General features: G+C 34.0%; 1 protein-coding gene across 1 annotated transcript in view; it reads left to right on the plus strand.

Annotated features, from left to right (window-relative positions):
• LOC136848396 (protein rpi-1-like) overlaps positions 1-17,500 on the plus strand; it is a 105,228-nt gene that overhangs the window by 15,964 nt on the left and 71,764 nt on the right. The gene's annotated exons all lie outside the window — the stretch shown is intronic.

Here is a 17,500-nt window from a genome sequence, read left to right on the forward strand (position 1 = left end):
CCAGTAAGCTACATATAGAATTATAGACACTCCAATGAACTGTGCAAAAGAGAAAGGAACATTGGAGGATAATAACTTAGCATTTATCAGATTTTTTAACAATTTGTCTCTGATTCCCCTACTTGAAGTTTTCGGTATAGAATTGGGCTGAGTTTTACTCTTCAAATTATATCAAATTCTTCCTTAAAATTTTGAATAAAACATCAACTGAATCATACATTCTACCAGTGTCTTCAGGCTTATCTCAGGTACCTCACTGAATTGCCTACGGCGAATGATAAAAAACAAACCATTGGTGGATTATAATCTAAATTTCTCTGCTTGGTAGTACACCAAAACACATTTTGTTTGGGAAATGAGGTACAGGTCTCAAAAGCATAAAACCCAATTTCTCTTAATTCCTACTTGCTCATATTCCAATAGGCTACCTATTCATCTCAATGCCTAATTAATGACGAATATCTCCTTTATACAGAAAAAGTAGCATGTGTACTTACATTATGGAAACACAAACAATCTACTGGGAATCTTTAAAGGAATCTTTGCACATTTAATGATATTGAAGGAGTCTTTAGGTTTCTGTGAGTTTCCATTGTCAATTCCCACCACCCTATGGCATTTTTTCTAACCCAGTAACAGATATAAATTCCTCGCGATTCTCTTTGAAAGGATCTGTTAGTTTTGTGTGTGTGTGTGTGTGTGTGTGTGTGTGTGTGTGTGTGTGTGTGGGGAGGGGGAGTTGTCTAACCTGACTAATAAACACCTTGCCTTGTTCAATTTATCGAGGCCAAAACGTGTTTTCAATATATATATATATATATATATATATATATATATATATATATATATATATATATATATATATATATATATATATATATATATATATATATATATATATATATATATATATATATATGACTTCAGTATACCATTGAACGTTTATTTAAAATCAATAAGGGTAAATTCAGTCGCTACATTTTCAAAGTAACTGATACGCACACCAAGTCTTATAAACACTTGTCGGCTTTTTATTGAAGGATTTAGATTTGAATGAACAAAAATTGCCGCTTGACCAAAAATTACATCTACTACAATAAAAAAAAAATAACGCTCACTATCAGACACGTTTAAGAGTACAATCAACCCAGATGCGTCTATGATGTTATCTGTTTTACGATAATTTACTCTAAAATTTAACACCAATCTTCTTTGCTTTGTATTTTCTCATTAAATCTAGCAATACTCTTATCGGAAGCTAGTTTTCTTCCCACACTAAGCTTCAGTAACTGACAAGTGAAATACTGTCTAGTGAAAATGATGCGTCACTCGATAGTTTCGTCTGAATGGGTTTGCAAGTGTTGGAAAGTAAGAGGCTTAAAGAAGTGTATTTTATTTAAGTCTAGATGTTGGTGGCAGGGCATAAAAAGTTTACAACTGTTTTATCATTATCATTACCATCTGGTAAAGGTTCTTTTATTCAACTTAAAAAGATTTCTATTTTCGATCTTAGCTCATCGGCTGAAGCCACAGGGAAGGTTTGAAAAGAAACGACAGAGTGCCAAGTACTGTCGTGTAGTAAACGCACCTTCGTGGCACTTTGTTAACTGAGTTTACCCTTATTGATTTTACATAAATCTCCAGTGGCATACTGGAGTCATGTGAAAATATAAATATGACGTTGGAAACAAGTTTTGGCCTTGATAAACTGAACAGGAAAAGCTGTTTCAAGCTTTTCCTGTCCCTTCAGCTGATAAATTGACCACTTGCATATTTTTTTTTTTTTGTGATTTTTAGTGTCTAAGCTCATGTGGAGATAAAACTATTAATCACTTTTGATTAGATAAATAAACAAGAAAGATAAAACTAATTCTGCTTCCATGGAGGCCCAAGGACAAGTGTGAAAAATGAAAAAACGTAAGTCCATCTCTAAATTAAATCAACAGGGGTTAGAGTCTGCTCTTAACGAAGCTATTGTATATTTCTCAGTTCACCCATTATTTTCTGCCCTTCCCGCGCTATTTTAATAAGCTAGAGAGGTGACGAGATCATGAAAAATACCTCATTGTGGTCTGTGACAGACGAATATGTCATCGTAGTCCTTTATGGGAGGTTGTTCCCCTGAAATAAAATTATGGGCAGATGGAAGTCTGTTCACAGTGCGTCCACACAAAGGGGACTTGGTGACACAGACGCATAAAAATGATCATTAGCTCGAAATGGAATTTGAGGCTTCATTAAAGAAAAACAGTGATGTTAGGTTTCTTCGTCTCGTGTTTTTCAAATGGGAAGTAAGGTGGTATTGGTACGATGGCTCTGTAGAAGATAATATTACGTAGCAAGAAATAAATTAATACTCTTTTGCACACACACACACATATATATACATGTATATATATGTGTGTGTATGTGTGTGTATATATATATATATATATATATATATATATATATATATATATATATATATATATATATATATTTCAATTATGACTATGTAGAATCTGCATATGCAGTTTTGTACACATTTTAATTTTAAAAAAGTCTGTAACCCATGCTAATTACTTCACAACCATCACGAATAAGACCCAGTGATTTTCTGAAGAACAATGCCTGTTTTCCCCAACACAGTGTATCGGAAATCATTCAGGCAACTAGATTGGGTAAACAGAGCCCTTAACAAACAAATTTTGACATCCCAACTAAAGGGGCTAACAACTCATTAGGGGCTTTAATTATGGAGGTATGAACAAGGATGCATCGTTTTTCAAATTTATGATATTCGATATTCGTGGCTACATTTATCTCGGAATTACTGCATCCCTCTTCAGTGATAATGATCGTGGTATATAAATGTAAGAAATTAGTTGTCCTTTTTTAACACATTCTGTATTATTTTTTATTGTGGTACAAGATTTGTAAAGCACTGACAATTCGCTTACCAGTCAAAAATTTAAGCTTATTATTATTATTATTATTATTATTATTATTATTATTATTATTATTATTATTATTATTATTATTATTATTATTATTATTATTCAGAAGATGAACCCTGCTCCTATGGAACAACCCCCACAGAAGCCATTGATTTAAAATTCAAGCTTCCAAAGAACATGGTGTTGTTATTATTATTATTATTATTATTATTATTATTATTATTATTATTATTATTATTATTATTATTATTATTATTATTATTATTATTATTATTCAGAAAAAGAACCCTATTCATATGGAACAAGCCCCACAGGGGCCACTGACCTGAAATTCAAGCTTCCAAAGAATATGGTGTTCATTTGAAAGAAGTAACAGAAGTTAATGGGAAATACTTATTAAAACAGAAAAAAATAAACTAAGAAAATCATTTTTAAAAACTAGACAAAAATGTAAGTAAATTATTAATCAAGGCAATAAGTCCTTAGAAAGTTATTTCAGCTAAAACATTGACTCACTAATAATGAAAGTACTTTTTGCAAAAGAAATCAAGGTAACTGGAGAAGTAAGAGAGTAATGAATGGTAGGCATAACCTTTTATCGTGTTCCCCACTTTTATTATGGAATCAGTTAGTATCCACTGCACATTGTTTGATGGTTGTGTCCAAAAGTATTTTCACAGGTGAAAATACTTTCCAAATTTATAGTCAAGATCGTATTACAAAATCTATTCTACGTATTAGCATCGTTGACCAGTAATACCACAGTCTTCCAAGTTTGAATAAGTGAAGCATTTGAGAAAATATAATTTCTGGTGTCGAATGGTTACAATTAACATACTCTGAGACGTCAGAAGAGACGAAGCCTTCATCAGTTCTCAAGTTCCTCTGTCAACTTTTCCACGTCCTAGGTTCTGAGAAACTCTTAAAGGATCATACTCCTCTGTTACGTTCCCTACTCTACATCTAAAGGAAAACGTGTCCTCTCTCTCTCTCTCTCTCTCTCTCTCTCTCTCTCTCTCTCTCTCTCTCTCTCTCTCTCTCTCTCACATGCACTCTGGTTATCATATTGATCGAAAATGTGATGTCATCTGTAAAACTGGATCTGAGGCAGATGGCCCGTAGAATTTGGGAATCTCGATGTTGTTCAAAAAGTTGGTATTGGACCTTTTGAATTTTGGGTTCGGCCAAAGAAAATGCATATTTTGATAAGAGGGAAAGACGTCTCTACATTCTAAAACCTCTCCTTTTCCTCCAACTCTTATTTGGATAAAAAATAGATGGAAATCAAAGTTATTATGGTTTTCAAAATGTTCTCCCTCAAGGCACCTTTCTTCATTTTAAAACTGTTATCATAAATGGAGATAATATTCGTTGAACATTGGTATTGAATATTATTTCGCAGTATAGAAAATACAAAAAACGAACTTTCTAAATATAAAGTTGAATTCAATACCTTTTTTTCGGTAAAAATTTAATCTGACATTATTCCAAAAAGCATTTCAGGTGCCCAGACAACTGTAGCCTAGTCTTGAGAAGACCATGTATTAAAAAATAGTAAATCTTCTTTTGAATACTAATATTATTTATCACTTCGTTTTCATGTCGTAAGGTCCTTTTCAAGCCAAGTACTAAATCTAAATTAATCTTATCCGCCTTTTGGCAGAAATATTAGTTTGTATCTGAAGTGCTTCTTGTTACAATATCCAGCACTAAGAAAAGTTAAAAAAAAAAAACGCAATACTTGCAAAGAACTCGCATTTAGACACACTGAAGGATCTTATTTCAAGTTCACAGATTTAGAGATACCTTATGAATAACTAATGCTAACATCTCTTTTTAATCAAACAACCCAAAAGGAGTTATTTGTTGCTCCTCCCAAAATGTTTCGGTCATATTGGAACAAAGATGAAGTAGCCAGTGTTGTAGTTAATTATTTGATTAAGACAATGTCTGTATCAAATCCAGGTTTTATCATGTATCATTGTATCTTGGCGACGAATTTGCCTTAATAAAAACATGAAAATAAACCTTCGGCAGCCAAGATCATTTTACCATGAACAGCCTGGAGTATGTGGACGTGTAATCAATGAATTATATATTTATTTCAACGGTTTGATTACGACTTCGTTATAAGAATTGAAGGTGAAATACAAGAAGCAATTTTACCCTACAGATTATTGTCATTGCGATTATTCCAAGAATAGCATTGTTCTTTATCACCTGTATAGTCTCAATTAATTCAAGAAATTATCAAACATCCCATCATTATTCTACAGATTACTTGTTGGTTTTCCTTACGCAAGAATACTTTTATTTAAAAGAAAACAGCAGAAACAGAGCTGTGATGAGAAACACCTGTGTTCTATGCTGATGAAAAGCTTTGTAGATAACTCTTCGTTCTTTTTTCGTTTGAAAAGGGCATGGGGAATTCTGGAGAATGCTTTCTAGATTGAGAATAAGGACTGGATGAGTTATACATATATACTGTATAGCCTGGAATCCTGTGTTTTCAGTCTGAGGTATCTTGGCCCCTAAGTCAAATTTTTCGTTTCCCCCATCCATCCTCCAGCACTGAAATATTAATACTTTTTTTTCTACTGTAAAACTTCGAGCAAGTGAAATAAAGCATGAGAACTCAATATATTTATTGAATAACGCCATAGTCGTCGAGTAAGTGAGATACGGCAAGGTAATATCGTAGACTTATTTACTCTAGCAAAAATTGTTAAGAAAGTTAAATACGGCGTGATTTTTCCGTAGAATAATTTGAGAACACAAACTCCTTTATGCAATTGAAATGCGCCGTGGAAGACCTCTAGATTTATTACGCCTTTTTCCCATTTTCTTACGAAAATACATTTTGCATTTTCCTTACTGGATATCTCCAATTTGCCAGGAATTCCTGGTCTGTTAAACTCTTTAATCTCCTCATGGCTATTGAGACTTCACTGCCGTACTGAAATGGCATAAATATTATATAAATTTTTTTCCAAATTTTGGGCATACAAATTTTCGTTCAATGAGAGCTGACTAGAGAATTTCGACGAAACTGGATAGCTTCCAAGGATAAATAATGTGCCTAACATTTATAAGAGGCCTAATACAAATTAGATAAATGGCATATATAAGACACGAAACCCAAAAAAATGGTAAAGTGAATTAGGGCATTCATTTAATAACATCTGTCAAAAACGGAAGAATTAAGTCATCCTCAGGGAGAAATTTTAAAACTGTCCTTATCTTTTCATTATGTACCTTATTTGTTAAAATGCGATGATTTAACAGCAGCGCCTTCCTGAAATGCCTAGAACAGTGAAAGATATCTTATTTCCATAATACGCAAGAAAAAATCGTACGTTTGGAAACTGTTTATGAAAAACTTAAGACATTTATGAAAAAAAAGGGGACAAATCTTTGAAAAATAGAGGACGCCTTAATCACTAAAACATTATTCAGCAAGCCAGTCAACAATAGATGCATTCTATTTCCAAAGATAATCCATGATCTCCACTGACAATCCTACCACTTTCTTTTGCAACGAAATCAACTTAGTGAGAAAATGATGGTATTATCAAGTTAATTGTATTACACGTATAAATGTGTGAATGAGGGCGCGCAGCCATAAATTCTCAGCACAAAAGGGGTTTTAGATTTGTTTTAGAAAAGTGTAAGCTTGTTTAAATTCGCTGTAGTTATTCCGGAAAATGAGTTTTGTTGAATAAGCAGAATACGTCTTTTATGATACACTCATTTGCATAATGCCTTCACCTGCGCCGTAACACCACTGTGAAATATATTTCTCGAGTTTAAAAGTTATTTGCCTTGTAAATATATTTTCGAATTATAAACATATCTCCCTGGAATTCCTCCCATTCTACCAAACGTATATTTTACAGACTACAGGGAACACTATTGATATATTGATTTTGATATTCTTTATCACAATCATACTCAGCTGTGGTACAGGTATTGCAGGTGAAGAATAACACTGAAGTAGGGAATACACACACACACACACACACACACACACACACACATATATATATATATATATATATATATATATATATATATATATATATATATATATATATATATATATATATATATATATATATATATATATATATATAAATATATATATATATATATATATATATATATATATATATATATATATGTGTGTGTGTGTGTGTGTGTGTGTGTGTGTATATATACTTTTCCAAGCAGATGACGCCAGAAAGTAGACGCTTCAGGCTTTCAGCAAACACATGAAATGAGAATGCTACCTTCACGCCCTGCCCACCTAAACATCCAAAGTGCCTCTGCAATGAAGACGATTGCTGTTTTCTGGTCACTCATTCATGATCTGACCAGACCAAACGCTATCGAACGACCATACATATAAATGTATGTGTGTGAATTATAGTTGATGCGTATGACATCCATACAGCCAAAATATAGGAATATATGAGAGGATTTTTGAAGATGTTTGCAAGAGTAATTGTAAGTCTTATACAATGGCAAAAAAAAAAATGACCAAAAAGGGGTCTCATGAATGGAAGAAAAAAGAGAGGACGAAGAAAAGAAGGAATAATTTGAAAGACTTGGAAGAAAGGAAGAGAACAGAGGCACGCAAAATAATACACAGACATCGTGGAAGATGCACTGAAACGGAAAACTTGGATGTACCTGCAAGATTCAGGTGAATTTTAGTTGTATTTGTATGTGTATGTTATTATTATTATTATTATTATTATTATTATTATTATTATTATTATTATTATTATTATTATTATTATTATTATTATTATTATTTCAGAAGATGAACTCGTATTCATATTGAACAAGCCCGCCACAGGGGCCACTGACATGAAATTCAAGCTTCCAAAGAATATGGTGTTCATTAGAAAGAAGTAACAGAAGGCGATGTTAAATACAGAAAGAAGAGATCACTCATTAAAAAAGGAAAAAATAAATTAACAAATTGCTAAATAAATAGAAAAAATGTAAGTAAATTTTACTAGCATATAAGAACTGATTTAGGGTAGTAATGCATTGCATCTTCACTTGAACCTCTGAAGATTCAATTGCACGACATCCTCAGGGAGGCTGTTCCACAGTCCAACGGTGTGAGGAATAAAGGACCTCTGTAACTTTGGAGAAGTTCGACAGCGAGGCACATTTGCTGTATGGTGATGCTGCTATGTAAGGAAGTCAACGTACTGTGAATGAGACATAAAGTCAAGCGTGTGTGCGTGTATGTGTGTGTGTGTGTGTGTGTGTTGAATATATTAAGCATGAAAATTTACTACTGAAGGAAAAGAGATTTTTCAACTCCAGTATTCTAGCAATAAAAAAATACCGTCAGATATGGAATGGTTATACGTTCCCTCTGCGACCATAACCTTTGCAATACAGTCTCTGTGAATGCAATATAATGCAACATGAGTTCTCATATTGTGAGGTTACCTCATGAATGAGGTTATGGTTGTCTGCTGAAAGAGAAAAATATACAGCACTTGAACTCATCACCCATCCGTTCATGATATTTTGTTTCGGCTTCATTAAAAAAGGATATGGTGATTTTCAACATTTCTCGAATTTTCTAAATTCAAGAATTTCCGTAGACGGTAATCAGTGATACTCTCTCAATTGAATTGAAAGAATGCCTAATGATGAAGATATTAATATATATATATATATATATATATATATATATATATATATATATATATATATATATATATATATATATATATATATATATATACATACATGTGATCATGTTTGTATGCATGTATGAATACCTTGATTACTTGACTGATTGGTCGGCTCTAAGCAGGTATGTTATGTATATTACAGTCTAGATATAAGAGAAATTGTCAATTTCCACTTTGTTTTCATCAGGGATTACCATAATAGTGAACTGAAAGGCGTATTAGAATCTAATAATGTTAGTATCTAACTTCAGGAGTTCAAGCGAAAATTCAATGCATTACTACCCTAACACTATTCTTCTTGCATTTAAGACATTTTTATCTATTTATTAATTTATTAATTTATTTTTCTTTTTTCATAAAGGGGATCTCGCTCTTTCTGTGCTTCCTTTTACTTCCTCTTACTTCTTCCTAATGAACACCATATTCTTTGGAGGCTTGAATTTCAAGTCAGAGGCCTCTTTGGTGGGCTTGTTGCATATGAATAGGTTTCATCTACTGAATAATAATAATAATAATAATAATAATAATAATAATAATAATAATAATAATAATAATAATAATAATAATAATGATAATAATAATAATAATAATAATAATAATAATAATAATAATAATAATAAAATTTGATCAGTCATTTCAATTATTAATGCAGAAGGAAAAAGTAAGAATGTAACAGATGCACAGTACTGATTCTTTAATATTACTGTATAGCTTTTCATATATGTATGTAAGCATGTATGCATAAATGTATGTATGGATGTGTTACCTAAGACTTCTAAGACTTCCTACTAACTCAGTAAGATGAACCATTAGGAAGACTGATCTAAATTTAATCTTTCCAAATTGTTCTCTCCTTTCCCCTAATGTCTAAATAGTAAATCAGTGGGATAACTTTAGATTTAGGGGCAAAACTTTGCGGCTGGATACTATCCATCTCAGCAGCAAAAGTTTTCTTGTGCTCCGAAGGCCATGAATCATCGGGTAAGTTCTCCTAGAATAAATCTCCTGAAGTGCAGTTTCTTTCTGCTTGCAGTGTGCAGAGGGTTTTCAGACGCGCCGTTTTAGAAAAAAAAAAAACAAGTAAAAGATGCGCCGAAGTTTCTTCGGTGCAATCGAGATTTCTGTACAGCCGATACAGCGTATACCAAGGCCACCGAAAATAGACCTATCTTTCGGTGGTCTTAGTATAATGAAACTTTAACCACGGCCAGGTGGTGGCCTATCCTATATCATTGCCAGAAGTACGATTATGGCTAACTTTAACCTTAAATCAAATCAAAACTACTGAGGCTAGAGGGCTGCAGTTTGGTACGTTTTAGGATTGGAGGGCGGATGACCTCAGGGAAAGTCCGGACAGAAAAAAGTGCGGACCGACAGACAAAGCCAGCACAATAGTTTTCTTTTACAGAAACCTAAAAGTTCAACAATGTTTTGTGACAATTTTCTGTAGGATGGGATATTTCCCTATCGAACACCAAGTATTAAATCGTGTCTGACAAAATTTCTCAAAAATTGATTCCTTGCTGTACAGAACTATTAACTTAATTATTCGTGTCATCATTCATTTAATCCTAATTGCCATTTTTCAGTTACACTGTCAATCACATTTCATATTCTTTACTTCTCCCAGAGGAAACATTCAGAAAATACCAGTTATATGCTTCCTCATCTATCGTTCTGACGCCTGTCGAAGAAACTAATAAAGTAGTCAATGATTCTCTTATTTCTGTTTTATTTGTAATGGTCCTGTCAATTAACCTAACAATAATTTTCACCCACGCAGTCAGAATTATTTCGGGAACAACTGCAACTGAAATTTGAAAATAATATTCTATGCAATTATAAGATTACAACTGCCGATCTGGTCATTCATATGCGTGTTAGATCGGTTACTTTCAAATTGCGTGCAGTTGTGGTCGGGTTTTATTTTCCTTATATAAACAGTTTCGCCGAAAAAAAAACTATAATTACAAGTTATATCCCTCATTCTGGTAGTCCAGATGAATAATCGATGAATGACTTCATACTTGCGTTGCAAAATTGTATTTTCTGCTAATAACAATTCTAACTTAAAAACATCGTGAAAAAATAATTTTCCACAAGATATTCTTCCAAATGACGTATACTGTACAAACGAAAATAGCTAAATAATGTAGAATGAGGGAAGCAAAATTTAGGGGGATAATACATATGTATAACAGCGCAGAAAATAACGCGGGAAAAATACAATGAAAATTAAAAACAAATTGACAGAAAAACAGAGAATTTAAAAACCTCCCAAAAACAGTCAAAAAAGATTCTTATCCAAAACAACGAGTCACAAAAAATACAATTTAGAAAAACTTATTTTACATATGGGCAAAGGTACAGTGACACTTGTGTTCCTTCCATGCCCAGACCTGAAGAATTCAAAAATAGAACAGGAAGGAAAACGAAAGTTCCAAAGCCCGCATTTCAGGGAATGAAGTAACCACAGAAGCGTCACATCTGAAAATCACTAATCTCTAAGTCTTAGATGTAAGAAGTGCTTTATCGGGTGTTACCTCATCTCAGACACGAATGAAATGTAAGCTTAAGCTGCCTTGGCTCCTTCATCTGATAGAATTTAATAGAAGTATTAAAGCTTCTGGTGAATCAGGAACTCTTGACCTATGGGAACACGAAAGAAACACCAGACACATTATAATGAAATCAGAAGTGACCTTGATTCTTAAAAGGGAATTGCTAAAATAAATCTCATATGCATAACTATATATATACTGTATATACAGTAATATATATATATATATATATATATATATATATATATATATATATATATATATACACACACACACATATATATATATATATATATATATATATATATATATATATATATATATATATATATATGTTTTATATATATTATTGTAAGGTGTTATAATACGTATAACCAGTTTGTATATCTCTGTGAAAATTTTGAAGTTTTGCTTACAAGATTCGTCATTTATTGTGAAGACACGATTTTAAAATGTCTTTTTCTTGCAGATAAGTTATGTATCATGTAAACTTACGATTCTATCGAAATATTTTCCCTTTGTTCAATGTTTGAGGTGTCTTGTGAAATTCTTATCAGGTCACCACATCCTGTTTGCTGAGAGAGAGAATAAAGGCTAGCTTCCATATTTACCCAGGTGTCAGTAACTTGCATTAAGGAAAAAGAATTCTCTTATCTTGTCGTGATGAGCTGTCACCCAATCGGCGAGTTTCCTATTATATCTTTGTTCTGTATGCTGAGCATGTCGTTATTAACTGTGTCTATACCTATTATGTTCGTAATATGAGAAAGAGAGAAAGAGGAACAGCAGATAAGTGGTGTTGCTTTGTGTCTAAAGGCGTCTTTCATTGTTTACCTAGCTGCGTTAGGCTGACAAAAGATTTGGTAAGCCCTGAACAGGAAATGTCCATCATGTAAGATAAGGGTATGGCCCTCGAAGCTCACCCGTGTGTATTTGTATATGTGTATATATGTGTATTCATACGTGTGTATTCTCTGAATATCCTATATGTATTCTCGAGTATTCTGAAAGGGCCTACAAGAGTTAAAAGCACAGTGTTTTCTAAAGACACGAGTAGTCTGCCAGAAAGAGTCCTCAGAGAAACATCCCTCTCTCTCTCTCTCTCTCTCTCTCTCGAATAGTCCCATCGCATATACGGGAAATAATTGAAAAGTTTCTGGTTGTAAAAGCTCTGTTAAACTCACCCCAGGAGTGTGTTAATTTTGTAGAAGGTGATCAGGAATATTATTTTGTGCAAGTGTCGAGGAGATGCAATAGTGTAATAATTACAAAAGGTAATGTGGTGACTACTGAGTTTTGTAAAGTGATATTCTTGGTAAAATAGAATTGTGATTTTGAATAAGTCTTAGAAAGACGTGAGTTTAACTTTTCTTTTTATACGGAAAAGTTATTGTGAAAGATTAGTATAATCTTTAGGCACATTTTTGGTGATTGGTATAATTCCATTTTTGCCTATTGCATTCTTATGTGTCTGTGCTATCTCATTATTATAATGTTATTATTACTGTGTTTTGCTGGTGATTTCTTAGCATTTTGTTAGTGCCTACCTGTTATTGAGATTTTGGAGAATGTGTATGTGGATTCCAGTCAGTAGTATTTTGGTGACTGTTTGTAATGGATAATCAGGTAAATACTTGGCACTTAAGTGATAGCTAATAGTTTGATTCTTACCTAACCAAATTGTTTTCTTGATAAATTAAAGTTTTTGTGAATTAAGCTTGATTAAGAAATACTTAAATCTTACACTGTTGTCAATTAATGGTAAATCTTTTGAGATTGTGAACTTTACATATAACTTTTGAACTTAGAAATAAACCTGCTTGTTTAAAGTTTTCAAAACATAGCGTTTCATTTTGATCACCAGTAATTAGAGACATTAATGAGTGTGTACAAGGTAAGTGATGTATCTGTTTGTTCACCTGAGACTTATCTAGGTAAAATAGAACCAGAGAGATAGTTACAGTGCTGCTTGGAGATAACCCATATTCCACTAGTCTGGATATAACTTAATAATTGTTACCTCATCCATAACTTGATAAAGTTACATTGATTTTCTCAAGTGATAAATAAGTTTATGGGATCATTATACCTTTAGAGATTCAGTCACTCTTTGTTATGAGGTTTCAAGTATCTGGTCGATGTGAGGTAACTTTTGGTATTATCATTTGCACAAAAGATTTGTTGGCCTATTTGTGTAATAAGCAGGTGCTTGATCACTTCGTAACAAAAGATTTGGTGCCCAGACCCTGGAAATAAAATCAAAAGATTTGTTAGCCAGACCAGGGAAATTAAATTAATTGGTGCCCATTGTCTAAGGAGAACTAAACAGAATATCACTCTGGTTTATGATTTATACTGGTGGTGTTAGGAACATATTTTTGGTAGGAGAATAACCGTATAAAAGTGAATTGTAAACCCTTCTTGTTGAGTGAACTAGAAAAATGGCTCGTTTTGAAGTTCAGGAATTTATGGCAGCTCCAACCATCAGAAAGTTATCTAAATCTCACCTGACTAAGGGACAGTGGATTCGCTTAGCAATAACATGTGGGGCAAATGTTACTTTTGATATGAGTGAGGCAGAAGTTAAGTGTGTCGCAATCAAATCATTAATAAGCTCTGGTAAAGTAGAAGGAGAATTAGCAGAAGCTTATGATTTGTTGAATGCAGCTGAGATAAAATTCTCAAATAAGGCAAGGCAAGAGAATGAGAACGGTGATGTACAGGCAGAATTTAGTAGTTTAGACTCAGAAGAATTTTGGTGTAGAATGAAGGTGTTAGAGTCAGAAGAAAACTTACTTAGACTGCAGATACAGGCTGATAAAGAAAAAGAAGCAAGAGATAAAGCAAGAGAAGAAAGAGAAAAAGAAAAAGAAGAAAGAGATAGAGTGAGGAGGTGAGAAGAAGAAGAAAGAGAAAAGGCAAAACATGAGAGGGAGTTAGAGTTAATCAGAGCTCGATCCTTACTGCCTGTAAACCCATATAACTATATCCAAAGTAACACAGACCCTGTGTTTGATGTAGCGAGAGTACAGAAGTTAATTCCAAAATTCGCAGAAGAAGCTCCAGATGAATTTTTTTATCACTTTGAAAAAGTGGCTTCAGGTATGGGATGACCAGAGGATAAATGGTCAGTTTGGTTACAAAGTGTTCTCATTGGTAAAGGAAGAAGTGCCTACTTAGCCTTATCAGCTGATCAGTGTAAAAAGTACCAGGTACTTAAACACAATGTGCTACAGGTTTACCAGATGACCCCTGAATATTACAATGAAAATTTCAGATCTTTGAAGAAGGATGACAAGATGACTTTCTTGGATTACGCCTATAAAGTCAGGAGATGTTTTAAACGATAGCTGGAGGCGGCTAAAGTTAAGTCTATGGACGAACTTGAAGAATTAGTGGTCTTAGAGCAATATCTAAGAGGAATTCCTGAACATATAAGAGCTTATTTGAGAGAGAGAGAGGTGAAGAAACTTGATAAAGCTGCTACTCTGAATGAGGACTATAACATAATCTCCAGCAAAAAGAATTATAATGGCAGGTACCAGAACCAACAATTTACAGGTTATAGGTCTCAGTCAAATTTTAGGAACAGCGCTATGAAAAACCCTTCTAATAATTATACCAGTGCCAAACCAGGATATACCTCACAGCAGTGGAATGCTAAACCCGCCCCTCCTAGTCTATTCTCAAGACAAGTGCAGAAAATTAATGTTGTTTGCCACAAGTGTGGGAGAGTAGGACATTATAGTCGAGACTGCTATAAAGGGTATCAGCAGACTAAGCCAGTTGGACAGGTGACAAGGGCTAACCAGGTAAAGCCAACTACGAGGAACAATGTGGGACAAAATGATATTAGACAAGCAGAGTGCTTAGCAACCAGTGGAAATGCAAATTCCAGTAGTGAGTGGCTGAACAGTGAGGAGGCTTTTAAGCCATATATCTGTGAAGGTATGCTGACAACCCCCTCTTTGAGTGTACAGGTACCAGTGAAGATATTACGTGATACAGGAAGTAATCACAGTGTGGTAATTCGAGGTGCTCACCCGCAGTTGGAGAAGAATCTCACCGGAGATTCAGTTATCTTAAAAGGTATAGGAGGAGAGGAAGTAACTCCTATGTGCCGCTTGCATTTGTCATGTGAATTAGTGACAGGAAATATCGATTTTGCAGTAAAAGACTCACTAGCTGTTGAAGGTGTGCATGTTTTATTGAGTAATGAAGTTGGTGGTGTTCCCTTCATTCCTTGTCCTGTAGTGACAGACAAACCATTAATGATTAGTCCTACAACAGAATTAGAGAAGAAAAACCCTCACCTATTTCCAAGTTGTGTAACTACCAGGAGCATGAAGAGGGCTGAGCATAGAAGTGAAGAAACTGAAGATTTACCTGTACCAGAAGGATCTTTGAGCCTAGAAGAGCTGTTCCAGGAAGGTGAAATTTCTCCTAATGGCAGTACGGAAGAGATTCTTGCAGAAGAAGAAAATCCTATTGTTGGTGAAGAGACTTCGAGTAGTCAAAATGTTTCTGAAGACAGTAGTGAATCTACTGAAGTAACAGATATTGAGAGTTCAACCTTTGAAGTTGGTCAAGTGACTAGAGAAAAATTAGTGGAATTACAGAAGAGGGATACAACGTTGGCTGAACTGTTCTTCAGAGTGGTTGAACCAGAAGAAATGCAACAAACTTCCACCTGTTATTATCTAAGGGATGGATTGCTAATGAGGAAGCATCGACCTGTAGATATACCAGAAAATGCTGAATGGGGTGAATATCATCAAATTTTAATTCCATATCCATTGAGGAAGCAAGTGGTAGCAGTAGCGCATGAAGCTGGACATATGGGAATCAGGAAGACTGTTGAGAAGGTTATAAAGTATTTCTTTTGGCCTGGACTACACAGGGATGTCAGCAAATTTTGCAGGGAGTGTTATACATGCCAAATAGCTGGAAAAGCAAATGAAATTATTCAAAAAGCTCCCCTACAACTGATAGAAGTTAGAGGAGAACCCTTTAGCAAAGTGATCATAGATGTGGTTGGTCCGTTTCCGAAAACGAAGAAAGGACATGAATATCTGTTGACGTTAATGTGTCCCGTAACAAGATATCCAGAGGCAATTCCTATAAGAAGTATAAGTGCAAAGACAATAGCTGAGAAGTTGGTGGAATTTTTTTCCAAGTTTGGAATTCCAGAAATTGTACAGAGCGATAGAGGAACGAACTTTACCTCAAAATTATTCCAAGATGTGCTGAATTTGCTAGGAGTGAAACAACAGTTATCTACCGCTTATCACCCAGAGACTCAAGGAGCTTTAGAAAGGTTCCACCAAACTTTGAAAAGTATGTTAACCAAATATTGTAATGAGTTGGGAAGAGAATGGGATGTTGGATTACCCTTAATGTTATTTGAGGTAAGAAATGCTTATCAAAAAAGTATGGGATGTTCGCCAAATGAAATGATTTTCGGTTGAGACGTGAGAGGTCCGTTGAAAATCCTTGCAGAGAACTTGGAAGAAAATCAAGAGGAAGTCCGAGAATATGTGAAGAACTTGAGGAAAAGGTTAGCAGAAATTAGAAAATTCTCTTTAGAAAATTTAAAGACAAGCCAAGAGAAAATGAAAAGAAAATATGATGCTAAGACTAAGTTAAGAAGCTTTAATGTTGAACAGCAAGTTCTAGTGTTCTTACCAGTGAAAAGGTTTCCCCTTACAAATAAATTTCAAGCTCCTTATAGGATAACAGAAAAGTTAAGTGATCGAACCTATGTGATTGAAACACCAGGGAGAAGGAAACGACAGAGGAAGATACATGTAAATCTTTTGAAACCCTACCTTTCAGAAACTACAGCTGAGGTTATGTCTATAACCCAAACAACTTCACATACAGAGGAAGATGATGGTTATGAGTTAGGAGCTGAAAATAAGATGAATAATTCCTCGATATTAGAAAATTTAGAAAGCAAACTAAAACATCTAAGTGTTGAACAGAGCAAAGAATTAACTGATATGATCCAAAATTTCCCTGAAATTTTTACAGACATACCTAAGTGTACCGACTTGACAAGGCATGAGATTAAGATCAGAGAAGATGCTAAACCATTCAAGCAAAGAGCTTATCGTGCATCACCCTTTCATCGAGATATTTTGAAAAAGGAAGTTGAATATTTGTTGCAGCACGGATTGGCAGAGCCCAGTTCAAATCATTACAGTTCTCCTTGTGTGTTAGTAAAGAAACCAGATGGCTCGTTTAGGATGTGTACTGATTACAGGAAGCTGAATTCCAT

Source organism: Macrobrachium rosenbergii, chromosome 19 (assembly GCF_040412425.1).
Source record: "Macrobrachium rosenbergii isolate ZJJX-2024 chromosome 19, ASM4041242v1, whole genome shotgun sequence".
NCBI lineage: Eukaryota > Metazoa > Arthropoda > Malacostraca > Decapoda > Palaemonidae > Macrobrachium > Macrobrachium rosenbergii.